Source organism: Oncorhynchus mykiss, chromosome 26 (assembly GCF_057628025.1).
Source record: "Oncorhynchus mykiss isolate SJ-2025 chromosome 26, ASM5762802v1, whole genome shotgun sequence".
NCBI lineage: Eukaryota > Metazoa > Chordata > Actinopteri > Salmoniformes > Salmonidae > Oncorhynchus > Oncorhynchus mykiss.
The window spans coordinates 16,904,241-16,910,240 of NC_143047.1; the positions used below are offsets into that span (position 1 = coordinate 16,904,241).

General features: G+C 41.3%; 1 long non-coding RNA gene across 1 annotated transcript; it reads left to right on the forward strand.

Moving 5' to 3' along the window:
• The first annotated feature begins 1,223 nt into the window (after positions 1-1,223).
• Positions 1,224-5,350, forward strand: LOC149971389 (uncharacterized). The gene is made up of 2 exons (XR_016492270.1): positions 1,224-1,324; positions 4,580-5,350. It is a non-coding gene; the product is annotated as an uncharacterized LOC149971389 (long non-coding RNA).
• Positions 5,351-6,000: the final 650 nt, after the last annotated feature.

Below are 6,000 nucleotides of genomic sequence, written 5' to 3' on the forward strand. Positions count from 1 at the left end.
CTTAAATCATTAATCACGGGGAAATAGACCAGCTGTCTTGCTGTGGGCAGCCACTGCTGCTAATAAGGCCCGAAGTGATGCCATCAGAAGGCCATTTGTATAAGCTTGTTGCAAGCGAGTTTACAGTAGGCCCTATGTATGTATGTGTGCACCAGTGCCTGTGCTAGTGTGTGTGAGTATCAGCAGGTTTTAGTTTGGGGTCTTCAATATACAGTAGCTATTTACAATACGAGAACTGCCTTGCCCTCTTTTATCTGATTTTTGTCATTTTAACAGTGCTTACATATCAGCAAATATATTACCATCTGTGACTTTTCCTGGTGCGTTGTCATTTCAGTTTCATATGCAACCTCCCACATTATATCTGACCGGGGGGGGGGGGGGGCATAAACATAGCAAAGGTGAGTCTAGAAATATTTATGAATCATAAATGATAGGTAACATATTTTACCCATAGTCATCTTTATCTGAGCTTCTATGTCTGTTAGAATGTTAGGCTATCAGTACTCCATATTTCTGATAGGCTATCAGTACTCAATATTTCTGGTAGGCTATCAGTACTCAATACTTCTGACAGGCTATCAGTACTCAATATTTCTGATAGGCTATCAGTACTCTATATTTCTGATAGGCTATCAGTACTCAATATTTCTAATAGGCTATCAGTACTCAATATTTCTGTCAAGGACTCCGATTATTTACTTGCTCTATTTCAAATGACCAGTAGATGGTACTGATGAGCTCTTTATGATTTGGAGCCTCTGCTAGTTTCTCTTCTCTACCTCACATGCACATGAAGTGCTCAAAAAAACAAGCTGCAAGATGTGCCAGGAATCCAGCCTAACTCTTTGAGTGACTAAGTAGATCACCTATGCATATAGTTGTCAGTTTTTTACTAGTTGTTTAGTCAAGTGACTAAACAAACGGTCTGATCAAATCCTAGTGTAAAGTGAACTAATGACACCCCAGTGTGGTTCATTGGGGATGGAGTGTTTCAGTGTTGCAGTATGGGACCCCTTTTGAGGACTGAGGCACACTTGTTGATGACTGATAGGCAGGCTCTCTGACAAGCTGCACACAAGCTGCACTGTCAACCACCTGACAGAAGTGACCTATCTTACCCCAGTCTCACGAGAATCCCCTGACTACAGTGTGCAGTTCGGGGTAGGGCTCAATGTGGGTGGAGTCAAACATGTTTAACCTGAACCCTTCCCGTCTCCTTCAAGGTCACCCAAGTTGAAGTTCACGTTGAAGGTATCAACATCAACAAAAGCGAAAACTTAATTGAATCTAACCTACATGGATAAACATATAAACCATGGAAGTAAGTGAGACTGTCATCATGCATAATGTACTTTGTAATATTCATGTTATACCAGTGCAGTGATATATTTTTATATAACCAACTACCGTACCGATGTTAGCGCAGCGTTAATTAGCCCTCATTTGCATGTGAGCTAGCTAATTAGCAATAGCACTCTTTTGCATGTGAGCTAGCTAATTGCTTACAATGAGGGAATCTTTTTTTTTTTTTTTTTTACATGTACAGTTCCAGTGGCAAGAAAAAGTATGTGAACCCTTTGGAATTACCTGGACTTCTGCATAAATTGGTCATCAAATTTGATCTGATCATCATCTAAGTCACAACAATAGACAAAAACATTCTGCTTAAACTAATAACACACAAACAATTATACGTTTTCATGTCTTTATTGAACACAGTGTGTAAACATTCACAGTGCAGGGTGGGAAAAGTATGTGAACCCCCAGGATTTAATAACTGGTTGTCCCTTCTTTGGCAGCAATAACCTCAACCAAACATTTCTCTAGTTGTGGATCAGACCTGTCAGGGGGAATTTTGGACCATTCCTCTTCACAAAACTGTTTCAGTTCAGCATTATTCTTGGGATGTCTGGTGTGAACCACTCTCTTGAGGTCATGCCACAGCATCTCAATCGGGTTGAGGTCAGGACTCTGACTGGGCCACTCCAGAAGGCATATTTTCTTCCGTTGAAGCCATTTTGTTGTTGATTTACTTCTGTGTTTTGGGTTGTTGTCCTGTTGCATCACCCAACTTCTGTTGAGCTTCAATTGGCGGACAGATAGCCTTACATTCTCCTGAAAGAAAACTTGGGAATTCATTTTTCCTTCCATGATAGCAAGCTGTCCAGGCCCTGAGGCAGCAAAGCAGCTTCAAACCATGATGCTCCCTTCACCATACTTTACAGTTGATGAGGTTTTGATGTTGGTGTGCTTTTTTCTCCACACATAGTTTTGTGCGTTCCTTCCAAACAACTCAACTTTAGTTTAATCTGTCCTCAGAATATTTTGCCAGTAGCGCTGTGGAACATCCAGATGCTCTTTTGCGAACTTCAGACGTGCAGCAATGTTATTTTTGGACAGCAGTGGCTTCTTCCGTGGTGTCTTCCCATGTACACCATTCTTGTTTAGTGTTTTACGTATCGTAGACTCATCAACAGAGATGTTAGCATGTTCCAGAGATGGCATTGAAGCTCGTCTGGAGGGTTGTTAACACAGTGTCCAAAGAAGGGCCAGAAGTATACAAAATGGTGTCGTCTGCATAGAGGTGGATCAGAGACTCACCAGCAGCAAGAGCGACATCATTGATGTATACATAGACGAGAGTCGGTCCAAGAATTGAACCCTGTGGCACCCCCATAGAGACTGCCAGAGGCCCGGACAACAGACCCTCCGATTTGACACACTGAACTCTATCAGAGAAGTAGTTGGTGAACCAGGCGAGGCAATCATTTGAGAAACCAAGGCTGTCGAGTCTGCCGATGAGGATGTGGTGATTGACAGAGTCGAAAGCCTCGGCCAGGTCAATGAATACGGCTGCACAGTATTGTTTCTTATCGATGGCGGTTAAGATATCGTTTAGGATCTTGAGCGTGGCTGAGGTACACCCATGACCAGCTCGGAAACCAGATTACATAGCGGAGAAGGTATGGTGGGATTCAAAATGTCCGGTAATCTGTTTGTTGACATGGCTTTCGAAGACCTTAGAATGGCAGGGTAGGATAGATATAGGTCTGTAGCAGTTTGGAGTGTCAAGAGTGTCCCCCCCTTTGAAGAGGGGGATGACCGCAGCTGCTTTACAATCTTTGGGAATCTCAGACGACACGAAGGAGAGGTTGAACAGGCTAGTAATAGGGCTGGCAACAATTTCGGCAGATCATTTTAGAAAGAAAGGGTCCAGATTGTCTAGCCCGGCTGATTTGTAGAGGTCCAGATTTAGCAGCTCTTTCAGAACATCAGCTGACTGGATTTGGGAGAAATAGGGAAGGCTTGGACAAGTTGCTGTGGGGGGTGCAGTGCTGTTGACCGGGGTAGGGGTAGCCAGGTGGAAAGCATGGCCAGCCTTAGAAAAATACTTATTGAAATTCTCAATTATAGTGGATTTATCGGTGGTGACAGTGTTTCCTATCTTCAGTGCAGTGGGCAACTGGGAGGAGGTGTTCTTATTCTCCATGGACTTCACAGTGTCCCAGAACTTTTTAAAGTTTGTGTTGCAGGAAGCAAATTTCTGCTTGAAAAAGCTAGCCTTGGCTTTCCTAACTGCCTATGTATATTGGTTTCTAGCTTCCCTGAAAAGTTTCATATCCCGGGGGCTGTTCGATGCTAATGCAGAACGGATGTTTTTGTGTTGGTGAAGGGCAGTCAGGTCTGGAGAGAACCAAGGGCTATATCTGTTCCTGGTTCTAAATTTCTTGAATGGGGCATGCGTATTTAAGATGGCGAGGAAGACATTTAAAAAAAATAACCAGGCATCCTCTACTGACGGGATGAGATCAATATCCTTCCAGGATACCCGGGCCAGGTCGATTAGAAAGGCCTGCTCGCTGAAGTGTTTCAGGGAGCGTTTGACAGAGATGAGTGGAGGTCGTTTGACCGCTGACCCATTACGGATGCAGGCAGTGATCGCTGAGATCTTGGTTGAAAACAGCAAAGGTGTATTTAGAGGGCAAGTTGGTTAGGATGATATCTATGAGGGTGCCTGTCTTTACGGTTTTGGGGCGGTACCTGGTAGGTTCATTGATAATTTGTGTGAGATTGAGGGCATCAAGCTTAGATTGTAGGATGGCTGGGGTGTTAAGCATGTTCCATGTTGACATATAAGGTCAACAACCACATCAAAGGTCATGCTTCAGTGAGGCACAGAGGTACTATTTCTTTATTTGTTTACTTTACGTTTTTTTGATTTGCACTATTTTTTCAGTTACATCAGTGGATTTAATTGAATTGTATAACTTCTTACTTTACTGTTATTCCTCTCTTTCAGAGTTCACAATCATAAAGTGTGGCTTCAGTTGTGGAAATGTGACACACTTTCATTGCTGCTATTGCCTGGCATCAATACTGTGTGTAATGCTGAAGGCTTGCTGCATGGCAAGATATAATAGTTGTGATGACCTTTTGAATAGTTATAGATATCACTGAAAACCACTTTAGTAATAGTGGCTTTTGTTTGCATGGTGGTATTGTGAAAGTGGTGTAATTTGTCTTAATCACACAATGAAGCACTACTCTTAATATTTATTCTTCCTTTTTCTTCAAGGAAGCAGATGTTCTTCTAAGGGACACCCTAGAGGAAGCAAGGTGGTGCAAACGGCAAACATTTAAAGGCACTGTTTCCCTCCATAGTGTAATTGGGATGGATGGGGAAGACCGCATTACAACCTTTAAAGAACTACGGTTGTATAATGGCCTGGATGAAGAGCAAAATATTACCCTCAAGGAACCATTCATGTTCTCATTCCAGTTACTGAGAGATGATGAGGTGTTCTATGTGGAGGCAGTTGACAACAAGAAAATGACTGTCTTTGTCTCGTTTGAGGAGCAGGAGTGAAGCCATTTTTGAGGAGTGGTCAAATCTTGTTATTGTCTGCTGTGTTAATGATTTCCTTTGTAAATTGTGTTATGTTGTTTAGTAAAGATGACGTAGAAGTCACACCGAGTCTCTGATCTCTGTACTGGAGCTGGTATAACTTAATGTACAAAGCACATTCAGCTTGTCAGTATGTCTATGTGATATAGTCTGTCTCCATTCTCATGAGGAAAGTAAATAGCATTATCACTCAGGATAGGTAGTAACTGTTTATATATGCTCAATGGAATAATATAATTACAAAGTTATAATATTTATCAACACAATTTTAACAGTACATGATATATATATATATATATATATAACAAGTCTGTTGTTCACCGCAACAATAAAGCTTATCTCAAATATAGCATGAAGCAAAAAGTGTTACCTCACATCTGTTGGTACCACTTTCTATAATATTTCTTACGAACTTCAAAAATAAAATATGTTTGTATTCAACATGTGTCTTGCACAAACGTGTGTGTTTGCATTCAGTGTGTGACTGTCAATCCTCAGATGGACAAAAAAAAAAACAGTGGGCAGGGTCAAATGTGGGTGGACTCAAACATCTGACTCCAACCCACATTAAGCCCCGCCCCGTACTGCACAATGCAGTCAGGGGTACTTCCCTTACATCCCCTTAAAGTTATTCATCTGTGGAATACTCACTTCTCCCAATATTTAGGTTCAATAGCACTTAAGGTTGTCATCATATTTCAGAGGGAATCGCTGCAAATTCTGAAATGATCCATGATCTGTGAATAATAAGCAAACAACATTTTCTGTTTAAGTATAGTTGACTGTATCCGAGAATTAGAAACACTGTAATGCCAGCAGATATGAATTGTTCATTCCCATCTGTGTTGGAATTAAAAACAGAGCTCCAAACGTTGCATAGTATTGATTCATTTCAATCAAATCATAATGAGAGTGCCAATGTAATTATTTAATGGGTAAAGAGCAAGGTACTTTTTGTTTAGCTGTAGTCCTGATACCCAGGACTGGCAATTACAGTTGAAGTCGGAAGTTTACATACACTTAGGTTGAAATCATTAAAACTTGTTTTTCAACCACTCCACAAATGTCTTGTTAACAAACTATAGTTTTGG